The 27672-nt window shown below is 36.4% G+C and overlaps 1 protein-coding gene across 4 annotated transcripts in view; it reads left to right on the plus strand.

Moving 5' to 3' along the window:
• Positions 1-10780: 10780 nt before the first annotated feature.
• LOC112053190 (Ca(2+)/calmodulin-responsive adenylate cyclase) overlaps positions 10781-27672 on the plus strand; it is a 127575-nt gene continuing 110683 nt past the window's right edge. For all 4 annotated transcript variants that reach the window (XM_052881663.1, XM_024092521.2, XM_052881664.1 and 1 more), the window contains exon 1: positions 10781-11078. The gene's annotated coding sequence lies outside the window, so the exon portion shown is untranslated. The remainder of the gene's footprint in view (positions 11079-27672) is intronic.

Below are 27672 nucleotides of genomic sequence, written 5' to 3' on the forward strand. Positions count from 1 at the left end.
TAAAAATAAATATAATTTTGCGCGAGATAGCATACCAATATCATGACTGTGTCACGTGACGTAGTAACTGGTCAAGTGTGCGATAGACGTGTAAAAAGGGTTCAGTATTAATTAAGTTATACTAAGTTCAAACAATTCGATGAAAATGTAAAATGTTGGTTTTGCAGTTGGCAGGTAAATGACTAATAAAGAAAATATTTACTCATATAAAGAATTTTATATTTTTTAGGGTTCCGTAAATATGTCTATCAAACTAAGCCGTAGTTGGTAATCTTGCAATTACGCCGGCTACCATGCCCGTTTGCCGGAACTCAGCATTGCCGGTAACCATGTCGATAATTCTCCCCCGGATGTAATTGTTTGTCAGTCACAGCCATTACATATATCACGTTAATTAAAGGGGATTAACATAAAATTAAAAAAATACACAATAACGGCCAGTTTCTTCATCGCAAGTAACAGTCAAAGTAACGTCATAAATCAAAAGTGACGGTCTTACTACTTACTACTTTTACTGTTACTTTAGCTTTAGATGAAGAAAGTGGCTGTAGGTATAGTTTTTTCCCTATAGATTACATAAACCTACATTACATGCTCGTAGATAGGACATTACTTAATATTTGTGCGTATGAATTTCATTTGCAGTTATTATGCTTAGACGGCTTTAGGACCTATTAATGTGTTTTATTTTTCGTAAAACTCTGTATGCGCGTTGTCGACTCGCACATGGCCGTCTTATTCTTAACTTTGAAGTATAGTTTTATGGCTTGACATGGTGAAGAAGTTACGAACGAGTACTAAGTTAAGGCAGTAAAGAGAAGAAGGCAACATTATCAAGTAGGTAGGTACTTAAGAGTACGTATTTTATTTTTATTTCTTTGCACGGTCTTGCATGTTATCTTGTACCTTGAATTGAAGGGAAAATTGCTTTTATAATGGATACTTACACTACAAAGGCCTAATCTATTACATCTATGACGGCAAAGGTGAGCTTGAACACCAAGGACGTTGTTCCAGTCGAGGGTCGTTTGCTGTATTTAGAGATATATCTACTGTCCTCCAATTAGTGGGTTTTACTCTGTTTATAAGTACTTGTATACTCGTAAGAAGGCTCAGAGACACAGAGGGCAATTGATTGAGCTATGCTCGGAGTGTGTCTGCGTGATAGAATCAGAAATGAGGAAATCCGCAGAAGAACCAAAGTTACCGACATACCTCAACTAGTCGCGAAGCTGAAGTGGCAATGGGCGGAGCACATAGTTCGAAGAGCCGTTGGACGTTGGGGTCCCAAGGCGCTGGAATAGCGACCTCGCACTACAAGGCGCACCCCGACCATCATCATCATCATCATCGTCGTCAGTCGACCCCCCACCAGGTGGTCTGACGACGATGATGATGATGATGATGATGATGATGATGATGAATATAATTTTGCCAAAGCGTATTATTTGAATACGTAGGCACTGGTGGAACCTTTGTTTTTCGAGGTTATTAAAATAAAATTATTCCATCAAGATACTAGGTAACTAGATCACTATTTTTCAACATAATTTGAAGTCTGACTTTATAAACTTAAAATAAATAACTTATAATAACAATAAAGTCGAAGCGCTACGACTTTATAAGTTTGAAACGAGCAGCTTAAGTTCTGAGAAGGTTACTTTGAAGTTCGAGTAACTACAGACTACAGCAAACACAAATTTCATTGTGTTTCCCAGGGCTTGGATTACACGTAATGGATTCGCAATACGCCCAGCTCTTTGTGACTGATCGCCATTGTTTGCGAGTTATAGGTACCGCCCTCTACCTAAACTTGACAAGGAATATTTCTATCGCTATCAGACATTTTATTTCACGTTGAATTCGGTTATAGAGTACATAACTTTTTATTTATTTCCTATCTCAATGAAGAGCCGTGATAGCCCAGTGGATTTGTAGTAGTGTGTAGTGGGGTGTAGGTTGAAATCCGGTCCGGGGCATGCACCTCCAACTTTTCAGTTGTATGCTTTTCAAACGATGAAGGAAAAACATTGTGAGGAAACCTGCATACCTGAGAATTTTCTAAATTCTCTGCGTGTGTGAAGTCTGCCGATCCATACTAACCACTCTGGGCATGCGGGTTGGTCAGCACAGAGCTGGATTATTCACGCCGGTGTCGCTGCTGCCCGACACCGGTCTGTGCCATTTAATCTAGCTTGCGGAAACCAATATACCGCCTTTTGTCGCTGGCCAGAGCCTCGTAGGTCCGGTTTGGTCTGCTGGATGCATCACGACCAATTGAGGTTGGCAGTTGGGGAGATTGACTGGTACTAGCCTCCCCCTTGCTCGGTTGCTCCCCCTACAAAAGGTAGGTACAAAAATTGGAGGTCCATCGGCTGAGACGATGATGATGAATGTTTTACATACCTACCAATTTCGCTTTTAATACGGTTATTTACAAATTGGCCGCCAGTAGGCTATTGAATTTTTGCAATCCCTACTGAACTCTGAAATTCGATAGGTATCCTAGTTCACAATCAATACAATTACCTTTAATTGTGTTGCATAATTGTAAAATTGCAAATTTTAATATTTTAGTAAGGCCGTACAGGATGTAGATACAGAACTAAAATATTAAAATTATCGTTACATTTTCTTTATTTCTGTACAGAGAAAATTTTTGGTCAAATTTGCCGCCCCCTAAAATCTTAACCTAAAATCCACCACTGTAAAAGTAAGTAGATATGGTAGGTAATAATAAATTTTCCTAATATGGTAGTGAATTTAAAGTGCTCGCCAGGAATTATCTATTCAGGGTAACAAGTATGGGGAACGTGAAAAGGTCAGTGGAATATTACCATCTTTTTTATGCGGGGCTGCGTTCAAATGTATTCGGTAGTGTGGCTCGCTTCACTGTGACACGTGTTTACAATACTTGTTTACAAAACTTAGGCCCCCGCCACAACGGCTCGTTCAACTCGCGGCCTTAAATTCAAAATCCAAATAAAAATAAAAATTTTCATTCGGTGAGAATACTTTGATTATTTTAAATCGTCACCAACATTATTAGAGAGTTATGAGGAAAGATTTGATTGATTGTTTGCATTTTGCATGCTTTATAACTACTGGACCTACAAAGCTACATTATCAGTGAGTAACATGCTATATATTAAAATTACGTCATCATCGATTGATCGATCATCATCATCATCAGCCGATAGACGTCCAATGCTGAACATAAGCCTCTTGCATGGACTTCTAAGCACAACGGTCTCAAGCCGTTAGCATCCAGCGGCACCCTGCAACCCGCTTGATGTTTTCTATCCACCCAGTGGAGGGTCGACCAACACTGCGTTTTTCGTTGCGGGGTCGCTATTCCAGCACCTTGGGACCCCAACGTCCATCGGCTTTTCGAAATATGTGGCCTGCCCTTCCTTCAGCTTCGCAACTCGCTGACCTATGTCGGTGACTTTGGTTCGCCTGCGGATCTCCTCATTTCTGATACGATCACGCAGAGAAAGTCCAAGTATAGCTCGTTCCATCGCCCGCTGACTTTGTGCCTTCTAGTAAGGTCCATAGTTAGTGACCAAGTCTCAGATCCGTAGGTCATCACTGGCAACACGCACTGTTCGAAGACTTCAGGCACTGAGGAATTTTGGACGAAAAAATTTCGCTACTTTTAAAATAAAGTGATTAGTGATCTAAAAATTTATATAAATATAAATGTATTATTTAAGAGTATAGAACTGTCCACAAACATTATTGTCTGGACGTAACGGTAAAAGCAGTTTTTTTTTCGGGAATCAGATATTTTCTTAGATTTTTAACTTTTTAATTACTATACTACTACTTATTAAGTAACTTATTAATTACTGATAAATTGTGAAAATTTTTGATTCAAATAAAACAATGTTCACCATTGGGTTTACCCAGAGCACCAGTAGGTACATTTAATTTTAAAACACCTACTCTTGCGCGTATTGTAAATAAATAACACTGATATTTTTATATTAGGACATCAAATCATATTGTGATTACATATTTATTATATTATATTTATACTTTCTATTTATTAGGTAGACCGATGAATAGAATAATCAGACCGGTATCATGGTATTTTAAAGTCTTTATGAGGCCTATGTGCAGATCTACTTCTGCACATAGGCCTCATTCGTCTATCAACTGAAAATGATGATGGTGATCATCTTTGAAGAATACAATCTTTACTAGCTTACTCCCTAAGTCGTAACTTAGGGAGTAAGCTGGTGAATACGTTACGAAAAGTGTAATCGATCGTGTAGTAGTCGTGTTCTGATTACTTTTGGCTTTCGACTCGCTTAAGTGGTCTGGGTAGACTACAACAATGGTGTTAAGGGGTTAAGTGTGGCACAGTTTTTGAAATAAAATGTTTTTCTTTCTTTCTTTCTTAATCGGGCGAAACAAACGCCCGGTGAGAGGGAGAGCGAAACAAGTTTTACATACATGTCTAAAATACACTATTTTTTATATACCTACTTCTCATATAGAAAATCGAAACAACCCGCCTAGTGGCAGTTTGATACTGTGACGATCACGTTAACGTAAACGCGAATTTTTAAGGAAGTGAAACAGTGCCATTTAGTGGCACCACTGCACAACAGTATGAAAACATTGAAAACTCCAACTAGGTACACTGAATACTACTTGCGGAGTAAGTAAGTAGAACTGATAAACTAGCAGACACCGCTCGGTTTCACCTCCCCTAGGAATATGGGAGTAAAATATAGCCTATAGCACTCGGGGATAGTGTAGCTTCCCAACAGTGAAAGAATTTTTTAAATCGGTTCTGTAGTTTCAGAGCCTATTCTGTGCAAACAAAGAAACTCTCAATCAAATCAAAATCAAAAATAAAATCTTCATTCTTTATAATATTAGTTTAGATAAGGCATTTGTGCAAAAAGCAGGATCACAGAACATGCAGATTGCAGATCACAGGACGCACCAGTGTGGCCGCACCTTTACTTTTTTATGGTTTCGGCTAAAAATAAAGACTGGTATGTATAATGTATATCCATTTTAGGGAGTAAGCGCAGTAGGTACTACTACTACTTTGATAAAATGTAACTTATGTATAGTACACAATAATATTTTGTGACAGCAAATGAGCCTGCAGACTAATTCACTAAATTCGACTTATGTTAGTTGACATATTATACGAAAATAATAGATAATAAATTATTTATTTTGCTATCATCATCAAAGAAAAGAACGTCGTCGGCTTTTCGCGTACCGCGCCGAGCCGAGTTCCGACAAAATACTCACTACGTACTGTCCATTGCCATTTCGGCTTAGCGACTCTCGCTAATTACGACAGTTTGGTTCTTCTGCGGATCTCCTCATTTCTGAGTCAATCACGCAGAGAAACTCTAAGCATAGCTCGCTCTATCGCCCGCTGAGTGACTTTGAGCCTTCTCATGAGGCCTATAGTTAGGAGCCATAACATGCCTGTAATTGCACAGGAAACCATTTCATTCAGACCAGAACACACCAAAACTGGTAGCAAAAAGAATGGAGAATGGCGCTACTATAACTAAAATTAAACATTTCAAGTAATAATAAGTAAGTAATTTTGACGACTTCTCTGGCTTAGTTGGTAGTGCTGCGGTTCTCAAGTTTAGGGTCAGGTCTGGTCTGCAGGTAGGCTTCGGCCGTGGCTTGTTACCACCCTACGGGCAAAGTCGTAACGCCAAGCGATTTAGCGTTCCAACGATACCGTGTAGAAACCGTCAGATTGTTCCTTCTCCAAAGTGCTTGCTTCCACTGCATCGTCACTTAACATAAGGTGAGTCACAGGCTAACTTGACATAGAATAAAAAAAATAATAACTAATAAATACTATAGAGAGGTACGTAATATAGGGATCGAAGTTGTACCTGTGACGGAAGAAAGCTATGTTACATAAACTCCCGCTAGGATAGGAGGAAGCGCATAACCTATATTTGCTACTGGGATATCGGAATTTCCTGCAAACTGGCGACCTGGAAATTAATATTGTTACCTACATTTTATCTGCGGTTGAGTAAAAGGGCGAGTTTTGAGTTGATATTCAAAGCTTTAGTAGTTCGTAGTTTACATAGTGTAGGAAACTTACGGCAGTAGGCCGGTACAAGTAGAGACTGGTTTTAAACACTTTACTGCACTTTTGTAAGTCTAAAGCCGGTCGGCTGGTGATGGCACTGATTTTTATATTTACAGTATATTTGCGAGATTTGAAGATGAGTTGTTGTTTTACCTACTACCTAGGTACTTACTGTGTACGTCCATTGTTGAGTCAATCATTATTGTTCCAATAGTCGTTTCAGTCAAAGTCAAAGTCAAAATTCATTTCTTTCAAATAGACTTAGTTTACAAGCTTTTTCGAAACGTCAGGTAATAGTATTAAACTTAAGATAATGGTGATAATAATTATTCGAAAACTTAAAATTGAAGTTACGAGGGTTCCATACGCGCCTTGGTCCGGGAAGAGCCCATAACAAACTTAGCCAAGGTTTATTTTTTTTATTTATCGTCATTTTACAAACTTATTTAAAACTATGCACACAGTCGTATAATTCAGTATAACACCAAGCTTTTTTATCATTTAAATACTCATTTACACTATAATAAGACTTTACTAAAAGCTTGCGTTTAATAAACACTTTGAACTTTTTGAGTGACATTCCAGTGGCTTCATGTGGTAGTTTATTATAAAAACGTATGCAATTTGCCCTTAAAAGAATTACAATTTTTTTGTAATCTAGTGTGGTGTGCTGTAAAAATATAAATTAGTGCATTATAACTATATTGTAGGTACCTATAGCTGTTTAAGTTAAAAGTCGTTCAATTTAGCTCACATCCGTCGAAAACACGCGATAAGGAACTTAGTAGTTCTGAAAACCAATTACGTATTTACTAGACAAGACACAATCGTACAGAATTATTTACGAGATGGTTGAACACTGTCACATTATGTAAATTCAAAAGATTAAATTATTAATATTCTTGTTTGTACAGTGTCAATGTCGATATTATCTGTGATGCTGCTGGCATCTGGTGACCAGGGGACCCTGTCGGCGAGACGTGTGATCGGAATAAATCATTCAAGGCGTCAGACGATAGGCCTTCGTTTTACCTTATCAGAGACTGTTCCTGTTTTGCGATAATCTAACATAGTTATTTCAACATAATGACGTTATTCAACTTTGTTGTAATGTCATTAATTTGTTAAAATAGCCGTGAAGATCCCGAAACGGAATATTACTGTCATTTCATGTACGAGTAGATGGAAAGCCGAAGAGGGGATTTTTAAAAGACCAGCGCGTCAAATGAACCTAAGGAATTAGGAAGGAGAAACCTTTCATGCTGTTGAATACCTCCAGTAAGTATGAGACCGTAAGTGCTTTATTATTATTATTTTTTCTATACCCGCAACCGCAGACCACAGAAAAAGTCGATGTGAGGAAAGATCGAAAGTAAATGATTTAGTTTTTTTTTATAGGCAAGTTAAACTAGTTAAAATATTGAATCACCCAATTTCACTCCCTTCTGACCTATAACCTCTACCGTCTCAAATTGTGGCAAGTTTTATTTGAATTCGTTCAGTAGTTCCAGCATGACGCCTGATCGATAAAAATGTAAACAGAGACAGACCAAAATTTTTTTTTTGGCTTCAGGATCGATTATATGTAAAAATGCCATCCACCTAAAATTTCCAAAATATATTCAGATGTACAAAATTTGACCTGTTAAAGTTTTAATGTTAGTTTTTAATTTCTCGCAACCATATAGTAAAAAGTAATACACGTCGCTCGAAACTCATATATAATTCAATTTATACTGTAGCTCAAGAGGTCATTTCAAACCTTGTACAACAATCCATTATTTTCAATAGTACGACCCGCGAACCACACTACGCAAACCAAATGGTTACCGTTACGTTAAAGTTTCCGTGTAACGCGATGGTATCGAAACACGCATCCGCTATATCCGTCGCGCAGGTACCGTGCCTGCATTCTGATTACCATCATTATAATTGAAACAATTGAACTCAAACTAAGCTAACGGCCTATTTATTACATAACAAAGAACATAATATACCCACCTACCAGTTGGGATTTGAATAATGGTTCTTTGTTTTGACGAAAACCAAAACAATAAAAGCTGTAAATGATAGACATACGAGTACATAAAAACAAAAAAACCCGACTGCTTAAGCATAATGAACTGAAAAGAGTAAAACAAGTATATCTTTATATATATCTTTAAATAGTTCTGACTAAATTCTTTATGTTGCCGCATGCGGTGACAAATATTGGTATTTCATTATTTGCCCGTAAGAAAGTATTATTTGACCCCGCTTGCAGCACCACAAAGAATTTAGTCAGAACTTTATATAGATATTGTGATACTTGTTTTTCTCTTTTCAGTTCATTATGCTTAAGCAGTCGGGTTTTTTTTTGTTTTTATAATAATGTTTTTTTTTCGAACTGTTTACTTTCTTTAAGTCAGATCTTTTATTTTGAATAAAACTAAGAACAAACACTGTCATTCCTGACTTGAATACATTTTTGGTATGGTTTTTGATTATTTTGTGATAAACCGTAAAATGTATATGACATATTATATATATTTTTGAAATGGTCTTGGGTATCATGTGATACCCATATTGTTAGGATAAGGTAAAAAAACTTAGACCCCCTACCTTTTTTTCTTTTACGGGCGTCATTTTGAAAATTCACAGTTCTGACAAAGTCAATGACACCTCATATGTCATAATCGTCGGTAGCCCCAATATACAATCCAGATTTGAATTCAACGATCCACGCGCAGAAAGTAAGCTTGGCTATTAGGACGGACTGACGCATGTGTATAATAGTCACCCGTATTGCCTGAAAATGCTTATACCGGCTTAAAATATTAGTTACATTGCAAATGATTTTCTTTGCTCGATAAAGAGGGCATCGTCCGTGCTGCAATGACGTGGGCTCTGGGTTCTGGCTATTTGCGTCCGGTTAACTGGGTACTGTCAAACAGAAGATTAGCACTGAAACGCACGGGTTGGTGTTTTGATTTAATATTATTGAGGCAAAACACTCGACGTTTAGCATTAATTTAGCATGCTCGTTGACCTTCTTTCTGCATTCCTTTGCAATCTAGATTTAGCTTTTAGAAATCTTGGTTTTCAAGTATATGTTCCTATGTATGCAAGTACAGAAAGCAACTATGTTGAGTGAGTTTGAATTTGGTGGTTTATGTGCTATCTCAATGAAATTAAAGCTCATCACCAGCTCCAAATTGATTTATGCTTCAGCGTGATCTAACGTAGAAGATTGCATCAAAAAAGATTCATTCGTTCTTGAGCGATCTTTAATCTAAAGCCATTGGTTTTAGGTTTGTACGTTACCTTACAAATGTTTTATGTACTACTTACCCATTTTGATTTTGGGACCTTGTAGATTTCTAGGGTCCGGATGGTCTAAGGTCCGGACCCTCAATTGCCTAAGTATAAAACCTATGTTTTTATGTTTATTCAGCTCACTGCTGAGCTCGAGTCTCCTCTTAGAATGAGAGGGGTTAGGCCAATAGTCCACCACGCTGGCCCAATGCGGATTGGCAAACTTCACACACGCAGAGAATTAAGAAAATTGTCTGGTATGCAGGTTTCCTCACGATGTTTTCCTTCACCGTTTGAGACACGTTATATATAATTTCTTAAAATCGGAATCGGAGGCAGGCGTCATATCCACTGGTCTATTACAGCTCAACCGAGGATATGGTTTGTCATATTGTTATGCCGGAGCATAAATTATAAAAGCCTAACTTGCTAGGTTGGGCCGGCCGGGTCGGCCCACTATGACGATTTTCTATCGTGACTTCCGAGTTAAAAGGCCATGATGTTATAGTGTGATATGAGCTTTACCATCAAAATATGTAACTAAATTAATAAATAATAATACTTACCCTTTGAGAATATAAAATTAATCAACTGACAGTGAGTTAATGCGGACATAGAATTAGCGTCAGCATCGCTAAGTTTATAAACCTTTTTAAAAGATTTCAAATATGCTTAAAAGCTTTATTTGATGCGAAAGTTTTGTAATAGTTATAGAATAGAACATTTATTTTATATATATATGTATATATATCCCCCAAACTCTTCTACAGTTTCAGAATAGAACATTAAATCTACTTATTTTTTTATTTAATTAGCGAAGATAACTGCCTAGCTGCGTATTACATTTTTTATTCTATAAATTAAAGGTAAGCTTATTCAATAATAATCGTCAAATGATATTAAATAGTTAAAAGGTCGTTGATAACCGTTGTATCCTAGGATTTAAGAATTTATAAACCATATACAGCTACGTACTCACAGTTGAAGTTCTGTAAGTTTACGGGCGTTTATCTTATCATAATGTTATCAAGCTTTTCATTAAAACATCGGTTCTCTTATCTTATCAATTATAAGCTAATAACAACATAAATATTGTAAACTGCTTCTATAATCATATTCAACACCAATTTTCCTTATCGGTGCTTTTAAAGTTAAAACATACGATAAGTAGAAGTAGAATATATTTTACTATATTTTTATGTAGGTGCACAGTGGGTGCACACTGCAGTTTACTATCTATTCATTCGTTCATTCAATTCTATGTCCGGTATAATACCACCAAGAAAAGGTGCCTGTGCTGTGCCGCTCTTCACGTCGCAGAGCTCCCCGGACCATGTATATTTCGTACCAAAGGTAATCCGACCAAGGCAAACGGCGCGCGCCCGCGGCCCGCCAGCGCCAGTCATCGAGCGGCGGCCGTCTGAGATGCTACTGTGAAGCTTTAAGTGATACGTTTCGATTCATGTGACATGCGCGCTCATATTATATCATACTTTGAATAAAAACAAACATACGAATTGGATTTCAGTGATCAAATTCTGTGATAGTGTACTCTATACATTCTAGTATACTTACAAGTTTTATGAAACGGTTTCTTTACGCTTGTGCTGTGTTTATATGTCGGGATCGCGGCGCCCGATCCGTCGCCGTGTTAGAGGGACATCGCCCTCCAAGAGTTTGTAAAGAGGTAAGTAAGCCTCTAGATGTGCCTATTTTAATATTAATCTTCAAGATCAAAATCGCCCCAAGCGGCGTGTTTGGTTGCACCTAGTGATTTATGATCAAGCCGGTTTCCTCCCTAAAAGATACCTTACTAAATCCGGTTATAAAACTGCGGCTCCTTATTCGTTTGAAATTTTAAAACTTCACGAGAATCTTGCGAGAATCTGTTTCAAAATATGTAAAAAGTTAAGTCAAAATAAACTGGTTTGCGTTTAGTAGCGGTTTGAACTTGAGCTTTTAACTTTTATTACGTAATTTTAATGATTTGTAATCATCAAGTAATTTTGTTTTATCAATGTTATCAGTAGGCCTGGGATGCAAAGTATTTAACTGCTTCTTTATAAACTTGAAAATTAACGGTCGGTCATAACTGGAATCACAGATTAAACAATAATAGGCAGATAGATCGCACGGAACGCGACGATGTCGTAGTCCAAATTCAAAATTCAAAAACGAATACATTTACATTCTCGAGTCAGTACGACACGAAGCGTCGCATCAGTGATTTTCAATTTTATTTAAGAAAAATGGTTTATGTTTTTAAATATGTATTTTAAAAACTGTTTACAAAAACTAAAAAAATAAGATGGATTATTTTTGTATTCGTAATTATTGATTATTATATGTATTAATTTACGTAATTATTGTTAGTGTGTTTTGAAATACAAATTATGAAAAAAGTTTGTATATGCGGATGTCAATGAGACGCGTGACGTTTTTTTTTATTGGTTTCACCACGCTGCTTGTATAGACTCCTTCTGTATGATCTTTATTCTGTAATTTGAACATATAAACAGTGCACATCGAGTATTGATTTCAAATAGATGATTTACCTGGATTTGGATGACTAAATTCGCAATATTATTTTTTTATATGGAAATAATTTAATTTAGGTAGGCCACGCCTACCTTTTTACCAATTAAAAAGTAGGTACTTTCCTGGCAGCTAAACGGGACGGAATATTCTTATTACCCCTCACTTTACCTACCCTAGAGAATTCTTTACCTACCCTACCCGCGCCGATAACCTAGTAATGCCAGCCTCTCACGATCAAGTGTATCGTCAAGTCTGCAGGGCGCTTAGGAATATGCAGTGAAAAAAGTATTGTAACCTTATCTATAACTATATTTCGTAATATTTATTTCACTGCCCACATGGTTGATGCCAGCTACACACGGTCAAGTATACTCCATGTTATCTGTATAGCGTGAGCGTAAGCCCTCATTCGCACGAGAGTTTTTATAACGGACGTTAAAAAAGCGTTTAAATATAGTATGAAGTTAAATGAAGGTCTATTACCAACGCCTAAAATTGAAAATGCATCACTGCTCGAAAAAAAGCGTCGTGTTTTAAAAACGCTGTCGTGTGAATATATACTTGAGAATGCAACTCTCGTGCGAATGAGGGCTTAGAGTTATTTTTTAAATCACATGTATTTCCATATATGTAGTTGCAATGTAAAATGCAATAATGGCAAAAAGCTCGTTTGACTTTACTGTTCGCAAGACACCATTAAAGAGCTAATAACCACCAATAACCAATCTCATCCAACAGCTTCAGTCAGTAAAAAATATCAAATTACTGAAGAGTCCAATTCATATTATTATGTCGTGTACATAAGCTACTAGCGAAACATTGGTGAAATAATATTCCCTGTATACTTCACTACAAGGAAAACATCGTGAGGAAACCTGCATACCAAAGAATCAATCCGCATTGGGCCAGCGTGGTGGACTAAGGCCCGACCCCTCTCATTCTTTGAGGAGACTTGAGCTCAGCAGTGAGCCGAATATGGGGTGATAACGACGTATACTTCACGCCTTTACACGGTTTATAGGTACCTAATGTGTGTGTGTGACTCTAGCCAGGGAACAGGGATGTGGGACTGTGGTCTGTAGACAGTGGAAAAAATGTCGAAACCATACCCATAAAATGATGCTAAATACTATTTCGATATTTTTTTCACTGCCTACTTCTCTAAGCATGCAGACTTGATGGTACATTTGACTGTGTGTGACTGGCTTAAGACTATTAGAATTACTCGTATTATGTTATCGGTTACAGCCAGTGTTGTAGTTGTGAAGCGTAATGCACGAACAGTGAAGTCATTGCCCGGCGCTGGAGATGATGTCAGTATCTTTGATTACTATAGCATGGGCTCGATTAAGCAATAAACTTTAAAAAGTTGAGTCTATCGGTTCAGTAATACTGATAAATATATAAAATCCTCAGTAAATTGAATGATCAAACCGGTTAGAATGTCTCTTGAATTATACAAGGTTTCCCGTAAGTCACGACATGACATTCATGACTACAGAAGGATAGTTGACATCAAAGCTTTACCAAAATAACGTAATATAAGTAATTGATAGCCGAAATTTTACGATTTTTAAGGTCAAAAGCTTCTGGTTCTACAAAGAAATTTAAAAGATAAACAGTTTTCACTTACGTTGTCAACCCATATACGGCTCACTGCTGAGCTCAAGTGTCCTCTCAGAATGAGAGGGGTTAGGCCAATAGTCCACCACGCTGGCCCAATGCGGATTGGCAGACTTCACACATGCAGAGAAATTCTCTGGTATGCAGGTTTCCTCACGATGTTTTCCTTCACCGTTTGAGACACGTGATATTTAATTACTTAAAATGCACACAACTGAAAAGTTGGAGGTGCATGCCCCGGACCGGATTCGAACCCACACCCTCCGGAATCGGAGGCAGAGGTCATATCCACTGGGCTATCACGACTCTCATTTATTGAAAGCTCGCGTACGTTTATCTACGGAGAAAGCAATGTCTATAATTATTATGTTGGCGAATAATGATTTATAATTGGACGTAGATTTGATTTACAGTATTTTATGTTTACGCTGGATTTGGCATTTAGTGAGTTGAAAAAGAAGAGTACAGCATTTATTTTTGCGATTTCCTATGAGAAATTGATTATTTTTGAGCCCACATCTAATGGTGCCACGATGTCGGACTGAAAAGAGTGTTTGAGGTTATTTTGTGAATCCTTAAATGGCGTCTTCAGACGAATTTGTCAAGTTTTCGCTGAGAATAGCGAACTTTTGTTAATTTTTCTAGGGACACACCACACATGAAAACTAAACCGGTTTCCGCGTAACCTTTACGTTAAGTTTATTATATACCTAAGTAAATAGTTATTTTTTATGCAATGCATTTGTTTGTGCTAATTATATGATTATATTGAATTAGGTGTATTTCTACGTCATTCTGGAAGACGACTAAATGCCACTGTTATCCTTAATTCCACGGATTTTTTTCCTGTACCTTATAATACAAATCATCAGTGATTCAAAAGCGTTAGGCGTTTGTTTTACGTTGTTATTTAATTACCTAATATGTTATGGTACCTAATTAATTAGTATTTTTGTCCGATGAATTTAAAATGGCATGGGCTTTACTGGTTTTTTCTGTTATAATACTCGTGTCATGAGTAACATATTAATTACTGAATTACATTTTACACTCTGATCAATATACTTACCTACCTAATATATACTTATATTCTTTGTAGAAATTAAAAAAAATATTAAGTAGTAAAAATAAAAAAATATAAAATTATAGATTTTCTTATAGAATATGTTAGTTATTTCGTTTGTTAGTATAAAAAAGTTTATTACTTTAATACTCGCAGTTAGTACTTTTTTTTGGCAATGTGTAAAATTCAGGCACTTCGTACAATATTATAGCTTTAATATTAAAGTTACTTTAGTAGATTTTATCCTTCATAATATTGAAAAGTCCAGTGTAACTTTACTCAAATCGCACTTATTTGTAAAGCTTAGTCTCAAAACAAACTGTGCCATCTTGAATAGTGTTTACAATCTTTATAATTCAACCTTCACAACCTGGTTACCTTGAGAATAAAGATTTAACAAATTTGAACCTTGCGACGAAATTTTAAGGTTTCTCTGTTTTACTAATATGATTTACTCCAGCTCACACAAGGATTAGGAATTTAGGAAGTATCTAATTCACTTAGTACTTTTAATTTAATTAACTCGATGAGGTTTATGAGGTTTAAGGTTTTATGACTATTTGGTCTTTGGTTATATCCTCTACATAGAACATAAGCAAATGATCCTACTAATATTATAAACACGAAAGTTTGTATGAATGTTTAGATGATTGTTACTCTTTAATTTAAAACGGAGATAGACAATACTCTGGATTTAACACATCGGCTACTTTTTATCCCGAAAAAATCCAAGGTTTTTGCGAAAAACTGTCATGAAAGTATGAATGTTTGTTACTCTTTCACGTCGCGACTACTTAACCGAATTCGCTAAATTTTGGGATTGAGATAGATTATGGACAACTTAATTTTACGCAAACATAGTCGCGGGTATCAGCTAGTTTTACTATATATACGAGTACGTATCTACAAAATTACGGTCATACGGTTCTTTGAATAAGATATTCTTTTAGTTTCCTATTTATTTCAGTGATAAAATTTAAATATTCAATTCTATTCAACTTTTAAACTGAAAAAAATCCATCTTGAATTTCAATTTTTATTTAGGTACTTAGATGTAAGTAATTTAAAAAAAAATCAGAAAAAAGAAAAATAAATAAAAAAGCTATGAAATAGCTTTTATCCGTATTACTTTCAACACTTCTTTACTAAGTTCACTTAACTTTCAGGTCCTAGAAAGGTCTAGATACCATAGTTTCAAAGGCTAGTGGAAACTCCTTTGTGCCTTTGTTTTCTTTCCTTTAATTAGCCCGTAACTTCCGATACGCTTTGTTCCCTGTTCCAGACATTTGATGAATCGACCTTTTAATAGAAGTTGTTGCCAACAAAAGTAATTCTCTCTGCGATAGCATACTCGTATTTCAGCGGATGCTCGTTTGTATTGTGAAGCACTTTTGTTAGTGTCTTTTGATGACTTTCGGATGCCTTACTAATTGTTAACGAAATGTTTAGGCTCGTTTGTTTCCAGTGACAATACGATAAGGTTAATGGGAGAGACACTACCGAACGTTTTCATGCGTGAATATCATTTAATGAAATAAGTAATTACGAGAAAGCTTATGTTTATACAACTGAGTACGTACAAGAGAAAAATTCTGTAAAAAATAAAACTTCATCATTGATTTTTTTTTTGGGAAAAGATGGATGGCTTTTGAAAAGTGCTTTCGAGAAAATAAAAAAAAAGAATACATTGTTTTAGATATTATTATAATGTCTTCATAGGCACCGGAACACCTACATTCAATAGTTATTATTATTTCTGTGACGTTAAGTACACTTTTTATTCCTAAAAATATTTATTTTTTTATTAGGTTAAGTTGTACGATTTTTTTGTGATAATTTTATTCATTGTTTCGTGTTTTGGGCTAATAGGTATTTAAGATTTAAATCTAGTAATTGAATGGGACATTTAGACTTTAGTACTCACATAAAATAATAAATAAATTACAAATTTTAAATACAAATTAATAAGTATTTAAAATTAAATAAATTATTTTCAGTATGATTGGCTTGTTATAATGAAGGCATAAGGGCTTCTTGTTTGAAAGTAAACAACCCAATTTTAGCGATAATTAAAAAGTCATATGATAATTGACCTACATGTTCAGACCATTAAAGAGGCTTATACTCAGTTATATATTGTTTAATCAAGAAACAAAAAGGTATAATTTCGGTCATTGCTTAATCAAGTTATCAAGCAGTTTTAAACATTACACTTGTTTTGGTAACACTGCGTCCTCGCTCCATTTTTCATCATTTAGATTAATTAAATACGCGTATTGATTGACTATCTAAAAGTAACTAAAAAAAAACATACAGACATTAAAATGTGCGCGAATGATTATTCGCGCATATTATATTAAGTACGTTCGAAACCCTAAACTACACACAATTACAATGTATCTTACAATAAAAAAAATATGTGGGTTATGCACGCCATTGACAATCAATTATTCTCACGTTTCTTCAGCATCCAGGACTATAATTGATCGTATTGGTCTCTGCGTGCATTACGGCTCGTCTTATGAAACGTCTCCGCTGCCGTTTGCGCTGCAGAAACGTGAAAATAATTGACCGTCAATGGCTGACTTTAGTTAAGTTCACAATTCATAACTCAAAAACGGTTGTCTGTCCTTAATATCAAAATTACTATTAAAACATAAGAAAAATTAAAAAGAAAGAACTGGTTTCTCATAATTTTTTGTAAGTATGGATGGGAATGACTTGGGAGAACTTTCATAAAGTACAAAAATAATATTGCTAAAAAGCTAACACCAAATTCTTCATGCACGAAGTCGCGGGCATCTGCTAGTTATTTAGAAAAAAACATAACCTCTAATAATTTTGTACATTTTTATAATTAAGTAATATTATCTATTGAAACTCAAGAGCCTGGTGTAATTTAGGTTGATTTCGTTTAATATTATTAAAGAACTTACAATTGTGTAATTTGATTTGGAATATTGTTTATCAGAAGATAACTCAACCTCGACAGTCATGAAGGAGAACCAGAAGAAAGTGTAAAGTTGGTGGTATTACGAGTACTATATAACGCGATATTTTAACTAATAAGATTTTAACCTATAAATAATAAAGCCAAGAACCTTCGCTGAGAGTGTGTTCGGAATTTAGGACCTCTCTCTAGGAAATTAGGACTCCAGTTCGAACCCGTAACATGAAGCTATTGAGGCTTATACATATGATCTGATATTGATCATTCGGTCGTTCGTTATCAACCCATAGTCGGCTCACTGCTGAGCTCGAGTCTTCTCTCTGAATAAGAGAGGATAGGCAAATAGTCCACCACGCTGGCCCAATGCAGATTGGCAGACTTCACACACGCAGAGAATTAAGAAAATTCTCTGGTATGCAGGTTTCCTCACTATGTTTTCCTTCACCGTTTGAGGAACATGATATATAATTTTGTAAAATGCACAGAACTGATGAGTTGAAGGCGCATGCTGCGGATCGGATTTGAACCCACACCCTCCGGAATCGGAGGCAGAGGTCATATCCACTGGGCTATTACGGATCTATTGAATTGATCATTACCGAATGATAAATCACTTTCGATGTCCGCTGAAGCACAGTAGATATAACAAGTGGCTGAAGGCTTTTGAATTCATTGTCTTTAGTATTAAAACGGTGTAGAAAGGTAAGGTCAAACCGGAATTACTATTTTTTGTAAACTTAACGTGAAGTTTTGAATATTATTTCTTGTGATTTTACTCGTTGATAAGAATTGACGCACATATTAATATTTCTCGTTAGACCAGTTGTTTTTGTGACGTTAACGGCTAAAGAGATTTTATGAAAAATGGGTATAACACTCAACTTCTTTTAATTTTTAGCTCGCAAGTTACACAGAACATTGCGAAAGTTTAATCGCTCTTTCAGGTATTGCGGTGTTGGAAGATAGTTCAGAACTGAATATAGAAGCGAAAGAGCATATAAAATTCTACGATATCGAGTTGACAGCTACTTTTATTTAGCACGAGCCGTGATAGCCCAGTGGATATGACCTCTGCCTCCGATTCCGGAGGGTGTGGGTTCGAATCCGGTCTGGGACATGCACCTCCAACTTTTCAGTTGTGTGCATTTTAAGAAATTAAAATATCACGTGTCTCAATCGGTGAAGGAAAACATCGTGAGGAAACCTGCATACCAGAGAATTATCTTAATTCTCTGCGTGTGTGAAGTCTGCCAATCCGCATTGGGCCAGCGTGGTGGACTATTGGCCTAACCCCTCTCATTCTGAGAGGAGACTCGAGCTCAGCAGTGAGCCGAATATGGGTTGATGACGACAGACATATCTTGCAATCTATGCTAACTATTGAGTAAAGATCCAAGTAACAAGTGACTTATAGTTGTAGTTCACGGAGTTCCGACGATCAATTCATTCAGTCTCATCTTGAAGTATTCTTAACACGAAGTCTGAGAGTATTATTAACTTTATGTGAATAAAATGAAACAAAAGTAAAACTTTGTTTCTTTCTCACTAATATAAAAAAAAATATCTTGCCTTAGTCCGAACGCATTGTGCTTGGTTGGCATTCTGCCATTATACAAAGACAAGGTCTGCACCCGCTAAACCTCTTGCGAACGAATTAAAAAAAAAATAGCATGCGCTAAGTTTTTATTCGTAAAACAAAAGGTAAATGCTGCCTTTTTTATTAAAAATCTTGATTTCAAGATCGTAGTGCGCTAATTTCTAACTTATGGCACCTACGTCCTTGCCGTTAGGGTTGTATCTAACTACGGTTAAGTTATGGCTCTATAAATTGTAAATACTAATTTATATTAAAAATCATTATCCTCATTATTAATAACCCATATTCGGCTCACTTTTGAGCACGAGTCTCCTCTCAGAATGAGAGGGGTTAAGCCTAAGTCCACATGCTGGCCCCATGCAGATTGGCAGAATTCACACACTTAAAGAATTAAGAAAATTTTCAGGTATGCAAGTTTCCTCACGATGTTTTTCGTTCACCGTTTGAGACACGTGATATTACAATTTTTTAAATGCACATAATTAACTGAAAAGTTGTAGGTGCATGCCTTGGACCGAATCCGAACATACGCCCTCCGAATCGAAGGCAGCGATCATATCAACTGGGCTATCACGGCTTTTATATTAAAAATATAATCTATAAATATCTTCTCCAAAATGCACTGTGTAAACAAGATAATAAATAAAGCAAATCAACTTGAAGCTATTCAGAGCATGAGAGATATTTCAGAAGTTAGTAAAGCTGCAGGTGTTTCTAATTCCGCCGAGAGGAGGGTACGCTGTTATTACTTATTTGCGATGTATTTATAAAGTTAGCATTGGGCTACTGTTTATGTGAGTACTCTTTGACTATTTAGACTATGGACCTGTTTCGCACCCAAATTCACCAACAAAAAAGTCAGTCGTTTTTTGAGGGGGACGAGGTAAACTCACACATCGAAAACATTTAACACCATTATATATATTCTGTGCCCATACACACAACTATATATTTGACTCGCAATACACTCATGCGTAATTTTTACAGACTAACCAACACATCGCTTAGACTATCCACAGAATATATACATAGAATGTTCGATTACTTGATCGATTTTTTGCTGTTCCGTCAAAAGAATCGTTTATTTTAAGAAATTGTTTTTATTACAAATTTGATAAAATTATGGTAGAAATACTTACAAATATGTAACGTTACTCCATCTTTTACTACTACAACTTTTTGGCCGTTTTTTATACCATTCAACTACACAAAACAGCATTTTAGGGAGCTCTTTACTTGACAAAAACAATTACAACAATGAGACGTCGATTCTATAGCAACAGTTTTTATAAACGCGTTAGATCATTAATTTTTGATCTTTGCCAGAAGGCTAACGGCCAGCGAGGCAGGTCCTGTTACTGTCGAAGTGGAAGTGAGTACTATATCCGGATATTAATCATCGCGTAGGTGATCTAAATGCCTAGGCGTTACATATGTTTAGTATTTTTGCTGGCAAACGTGCAGGAGTCATAATACTGCTGTCATTTTTAATTCACTTCCATTTCTATTCTTTGAGTGACGGTTGACTCATACGTCGGAGATCTAGACGTTTGTGATTTACAAATACTACTGACTAAACATTACCCATCAATCAGTTTAATTTATTACCCCAAGTAAGTGGACACCTTGAAGTTATGGCGACCTTTTTGGCAGAGTATGTGACCTATTTATTTATAAAAAAGAATATGAGTTGTTCTCTGTTTTTTTAATTTTTGTTATTAGGTTTTATGACTGAAAATCTGTACTTTTCCTGCACGCTGCAACCCGCGTGCGGGGTCGCCTATCGCCAAACGAGCACCTTGCGACCCCAATTTTCATCGGATATTTGAAATATGTGACCTGCCCATTGCCACTTCAGCTACGCGACTCACGTGACGTTCTTCTGTGGATCTCCTCATGTCTGATTCGATCACGCAGAGAAACTCCAAGCATAACTTGCTCCATCGCCCGCTGAGTGACTTAGAACCTTCTAATGAGGCTCATAGTTAGCGAACAAGTCTCGGATTCGTAGGACTGGCAATACGCACTGAGAAATTTCAAGATAATGTCGATAATTATGTAAATATGTCGCGGAGTTTCGAACGCTGCCCAGTCGAGCAGTTACTTAATAGCTTTTTGTTTGGACTACTAAAGTTTAACTGGTAGTTTCAATAATCCTACCTATAGTATAATATATGGTTACAGTTTAAAGCCTTCCCTGAGAAATATGCGCATATTGTATTAACGATACCCATCCAAATCCAATACTCTTTGAGAAAATCGCAGATGCAAACTTGCTTATAAATAGGACGACCACACCTCCTTTTATGTTGTTGGTGTGGATTGCAGTAAACACTACGATGGAGAAACCAATAAGGATAAAGAAGCAATGAATTATATAGATCTATAGTTTCACATATCTCTCAGATTAGTGCGGTTCCATGTCATTCAGAGTGCATCACCTCTTATGTATCTACTGTTAATAATTAACTTAGTAAAGAAGAGCTTTCTACTTTTATAACTTTCAAAATTATCTTGACGTGAAATTAAATGACTTGCAATATCTCTCGAGTGCCGGGCAGCGTTCGTAATACCCGTCTTAGCTGCAAATATACGAACTTTAGGTTTATTTAACTAGGAAAAGCTAACTGGTATTTTCTGGAGCTCTCTTTAAATATCAAGTTTTCGCTCTAAATTAAGTCTGGAGGTTGGTTTTTTAATCATTACCACCGGACCTTGGTCTCGTGACTTTTTATTACCAAGTTGTTGGAATTGAGCCGTAATTGTATAATTTAAAACATACAGTCATATAATTATGCAGGCAGTAAATTTAAAATTGTGTCGTTAAAACAAGATAAAACTCAAAACGACTACTTATTCATTGATAATGCCACTTCGGAAAAACTGGTTAATTTTTTCTCATATAAATTAACTAGTCTTATCATATTTTGGAAGTCTTATGATTTTAACTCCAAAGTTGGAAGGTAGTCCTACTACTTATACCTAGTATATATAAAAAAAGAATATTTTTATAATCTCACGTTCTCTAAATTACTCAAGATATAAAAAAATCAACAATATAGTTAAAATGCCGTGTGTTTTCCATATTGCTCCATATTTCACGTATATTTAGTATTGTTTAGTTTCTTGATTATATATACTTTTTTATGTGCAATAAAGTTGTTTAAATAAATAATTAGCTCCGATATAACACGTAAAGACAGACAGAAAATAATTTCAAAATGATGTGTTTGCAATATTTGTTTTATTTATTGAAAAAATACGTGATATTTAAATTAAGTTTTATAAGAAATCCTTAACTTTTATTAATTAATATCGATATATTTCGGACCCAATATACTTACACGAAATTAATATTGTTTATATTAAATATCATCATCATCATCATTATCAACCCATATTCGGCTCACTACTGAGCTCGAGTCTCCTCTCAGAATGAGAGGGGTTAGGCCAATAGTCCACCACGCTGGCCCAATGCGGATTGGCAGACTTCACACACGTAGAGAATTAAGAAAATTCTCTGGTATGCCGGTTTCCTCACGATGTTTTCCTTCACCGTTTGAGACACGTGATATTTAATTTCTTAAAATGCACACAACTGAAAAGTTGAAGGTGCATGCCCCGGATTCGATCCCACGCTCTCCGGAATCAGAGACAGAGGTCATATCCACTGGGCTATCACTGTTAAAGCAGCTCTCTGTTAAATATAACATGTGAAAATTATCTTATAAAGGAAAATTATAAAACAGAGTTCTGGGAAACATAAAATCCGGCTGTCACGTTTTAATTAGCCAGTTTCAAGGAATCGCTGGAGGTCCAAGAGGTCGGGCCGCAGCATCCTTTGATTAAAATTCATAAGCGGTTCATCGTGCCTCGGGGACTTTGCGGGTAGGCCGTAGGCACCGATTTGCGCTATATCGTTCTTGACGACACGCCAACAAGGGACCGCCTATTTTTCTTTGATGTAGAAAATTTATTCGGAAAAGGTACAAAGGCTACTTAGTCGTATACGAGTGTATGGGTAAATAAAAGCATTTATTTCTCTTTGATAGATAATATTTTGTTATTTTTCTGTAACTACGTAATATCATTTGGTGTCTATATGTTTTTATTATTTGAATTTATTATTCATTGATAGGCGTACGTACTTATAGATTGGCTACTTCAGTTGTAACTCTCCCGAGGGTCCGCGCGGGCCGGGGGGCTTGTAGCGATGAATGCACCTCACTTCCCCGCACACACTATTTCATACACGCGCAGTCTTTCCCCCCGTCGCCCGCATATCATCGGAGTGTCATCAACGAATTTGTCAGACAGATATAGTTTTAGGATATCAAATCGTTAATTTGCGGGTAGGCACCGATTTGCGCTATATCGTTATTGACGACACGCCAATAAGGGACCGTCTATTTTTCTTTGATGTAGAAAATTTATTCGGAAAAGGTATAAAGGCTACTTAGTTGTATACGAGTGTATGGGTAAATAAAAGCATTTATTTCTCTTTGATAGATAATATTTTGTTCTTTTTCTGTAAGTACGTAATATCATTTGGTGTCTATATGTTTTTGTTATTTGAATTTATTGTTCATTGATAGGCTACTTTTTTTAGGATATCAAATCGTTAATTTCTTTTACTTATATAGTGGACTCCGAGTACTAATATTCATATTCGTCCTAAAAAAAACGTTATGCTTAGTCTTTTTCAGATATAGAATCTCATAGAATTAACATTAATTCATAAACAAATCCTATTTGTCAACAAAAATCACAAAATTTATTGCTAGCCACAAACGGTCAATTATTCTCACGTTTCCGTAGCACCCACGACTATAATTGAGCGTGTGTTGGTCACTGCGTACATGACTTGTATAGTATGTCGCGTGGGTACTGCCGTTTGTTTTTCAGAAACGTGAGAACAATTGACCGTTTGTGGCTAGCATAGGACATCCACGATGTATTTTTTTACATATAATCTCAAGTTTGATCAGTTACCATTAAAAATAGTGAATCCGAAATCACATGATGAATTACTAACGATAGTCTAATTGGTAAATTTTGTATTAAATACGTCAAAGTTAGTGAATTGGCCTGCTGGTATACATCGGCCATGGGGTAAGTCGTTATGTGAAAGTCAATAGCGTGAACGATACGGTTAACAACGTGTTTGATCGTTGTCGGGAATAGCCGCCCTTGGCCGCGACCGCGCTTCCGCGCGTTTTGACTGCACTCCAAACAAATGTACTCCGTTAGCGTGACAGGCTCCCGGTCGGCCTGTTGGGAAATTTCCTTATGTCGATCAACGACAGTGATACAGTACAATACAAAGATATTTTATACTAGAGATAGGACACTAGAGCATTCGAACTGAGGCGGATAAATATATTTTTTTTTTATATTCTTTTACAAGTTAGCCCTTGACTACAATCTCACCTCATGGTAAGTTATGATGCTGTCTAATATGGAAGCGGGCTAACTTGTTAGAAGGAGGATGAAAATCCACACTCCTTTCGATTTCTACACGACATCGTACCGCAACGCTAAATCGCTTGGCGGTACGTCTTTGCCGGTAGGGTGGTAACTAGCCACGGCGGAAGCCTCCCACCAGCCAGAATGTACATAATTGTCTGAATTTTCTTTAATCATGCATGTGTGCGCTCAGTGGAGTGGCTAAATTCGGATCACTTTTTATACATCTACATGATACAATCTTACTTTCGATTTCGCTCTTCGAACACGTTCGCTGCGGCACTGATTTTTCAGTACTTTACCAATACAATACGAGGTTTTTTGACCTCGCACTAAAACTTTTTGTGGTGTGGTACGAGGTTAATTGACCTCGTACCGTGCGATACGAGGTTTTTTGACCTCGCACTAAAACTGTGGTGTGGTACGAGGTTAATTGACCTCGTACCGCAGCGAACGTGTTAAGGCAAGGGTATATTCTCATTTTGTTCTGAAAAGTACTATGAAATTTAAGTAAATCCAAAAATATACTTTATATATGGACGTTATTTAACCGTCATAGCCCAGTGGATATGATCTCTGCCTTCGATTCGGAAAGCGGAGGTTCGAATCCGGTCCGGGGCTCTAACTTTTCAGTTACGAGTAAAGGAAAAATGTCGTGAGGAAACTTGCATACCTGGGAATTTTCTTAATACGCGTGTGAAGTAATCCGCATTGGGCGAGCGTGGTGGACTATTAGCCTAACTCGTACTCAATAGTGAGTCGGATATTGGTGGTTGATGATGGTTTAACCGTCATTTAACATTCTTTCAACTTGTGTAATATTTATCCAAAGATGACCAAATGTCAAATTAATATGTGTTTTTTATGCTGGTTTGATTTTATTGATTGATCGAATTGAATGTTGTAATAACATTTATTGACAATGCTTACAATAATGACGATTTCATATCCAAAGTCCAAAGTAACGATAACGCAACTATGAACAAGTGCTATTTCTATTTGTAATAATCTTACACAGTAGAAATGTAATAAAAAGGACTTAATTTTAGAATTCATATTAATTTGTTATACAAAAATGACTAAAACTCACGTGATACAAAGTCGAAGTATGCCCGACTAGTTTCGATCCCATACGGGGCCCTTAGTCATGAGCTGGTTCTTGCAACGCGGTACGATCCAAACATTATCAGTCAGTTTGGTTCATGCCAGAGAAATTTCCTTAATTCTCTGCGTATGTGAAGTCTGTCAATCCGCATTGTTACATAGAGTTTTAATTTAATTTAAATGTGCTCTCATTCTGAGAGGAGACTCGAGCTCAGCAGTGAGCCGAATATGGGTTGATAATGATGATGATGATAACACTCGTGACAAAGGATGTTTGCAATATTCCTAAAATTCAAGATTGATGCTTTTTTGACGCAGTGGATGCGCGGTGGATTTACAAAACGGAGGTCCTGGGTTCGATCCTCAGCTGGGCAGATTGAGATTTTCTTAATTGGTCCAGGTCTGGCTGGTGGGAGGCTTCGGCCATGGCTAGTTACCACCCTACCGGCTAAGACGTACCGCCAAGCGATTTAGCGTTCCGGTACGATGTCGTGTAGAAACCGAATGGAGTGTGGATTTTCATCCTCTTCCTAACAAGTTAGCCCGCTTCCATCTTAGACTGCATCATCACTTACCATGAGGTAAGATTGTAGTCAAGGGCTAACTTGTAAATAATAAAAAAAAAATGCTAGAAAAAAGGCACAGATTTATTATATGTAGCATAGTTCTTACGCATTCATGAAAGAGTATGATGGAGGTAAATTTACATCAGTGTCAAATAGCTGGAGTCAAGTAGGCGGAGAGATTTCGCCTAATAAATAGAGTACGCCTTGCTTCATGTACAGGCGACGTTGTGGATGTAAATTGTCCGCTATTTATTCATATTTTCGAGGTGACAGTCTATTTTCGCCGCGCACGCCGCCCCCGGCCTGTCGAAAGCCACGGGTAACGACTCTACTTTTTTTTTTTCTTATTGTAAAGAATAGTGACATGTGCCTGCATTATGTACTGAGTGGTTTAGACATTCGGCGGCAGGATTAACTCTGGGAAAAATAATAATACCCTTTCTTTTGATGGATTAGGCATTATAATTTAACAAAGCTTTTAAGGTTACTGTAGATCAGAATCTTTTTTAAACTCTACCACTACAAGGAGATCTCTCAGTTGTAAAGGATTCCATTTCTATCTCAGGATCAAGAAGGAATTTACGAAAAACGCTACGATGTCATAGACAGATACTTAAAGACAGTCACGTCAAATGTAGGTATACCTCTTTATACGACGAGGGCTAGTTCAGAAGGTTAACCGATCCCTTATAAGTAGATCTCCCACTTGTAAAGGATTACATTTCCCGCTCGGGTTAAATAGGTATTTACGAAAATCGTATGATTACAAAATGGGATACGGTTTGATTTGTTTTACAACCAGTACATAAAGATAACGGAATATATTATAATTGATTTAAATACCAACATAATATGTATTTTATATTTAAACAGAAATAGCAACTACAAACAGTTTATTCAGGAGAAGAAATATACTTCGACATTAAATATTATTAGAAGAATAAACATAGAATATGTAATATTTTTTAAACGACTTCAAAAAAAAGGAGGAGGTGCCAAGCTGGTGACCTATTAATTAATGCCGTTTTTGAAAAAACCTCGGGAAAGAACTGTCTTTAAATGCCAAAACTTTATGATTTAATCGGCTTTAGTTAATGCACTGTGTGTCACTGAGTTGGCACCGCCTTCAAAGTGATCAGAAGGTAGCACAATACAATGCTTTTTTCAATGTTTAATTTTAGTGATTTTAAAATCGGTTCAATTTTTTTGTTATAAATATTTTTTGTTCTATCTTTTATTCCTATTCTCCGAATAAGCTATATTGGAGCTATTCAAAAATAAGTGAGATTTTCATATAGATCAAAGACTATTTTGACGCAAATGAACGCAACCATGTGAAAAGCCACCCACGTTTTGTTTACATTTCCATAATAT

Source organism: Bicyclus anynana, chromosome 5 (assembly GCF_947172395.1).
Source record: "Bicyclus anynana chromosome 5, ilBicAnyn1.1, whole genome shotgun sequence".
NCBI classification, from domain to species: domain Eukaryota; kingdom Metazoa; phylum Arthropoda; class Insecta; order Lepidoptera; family Nymphalidae; genus Bicyclus; species Bicyclus anynana.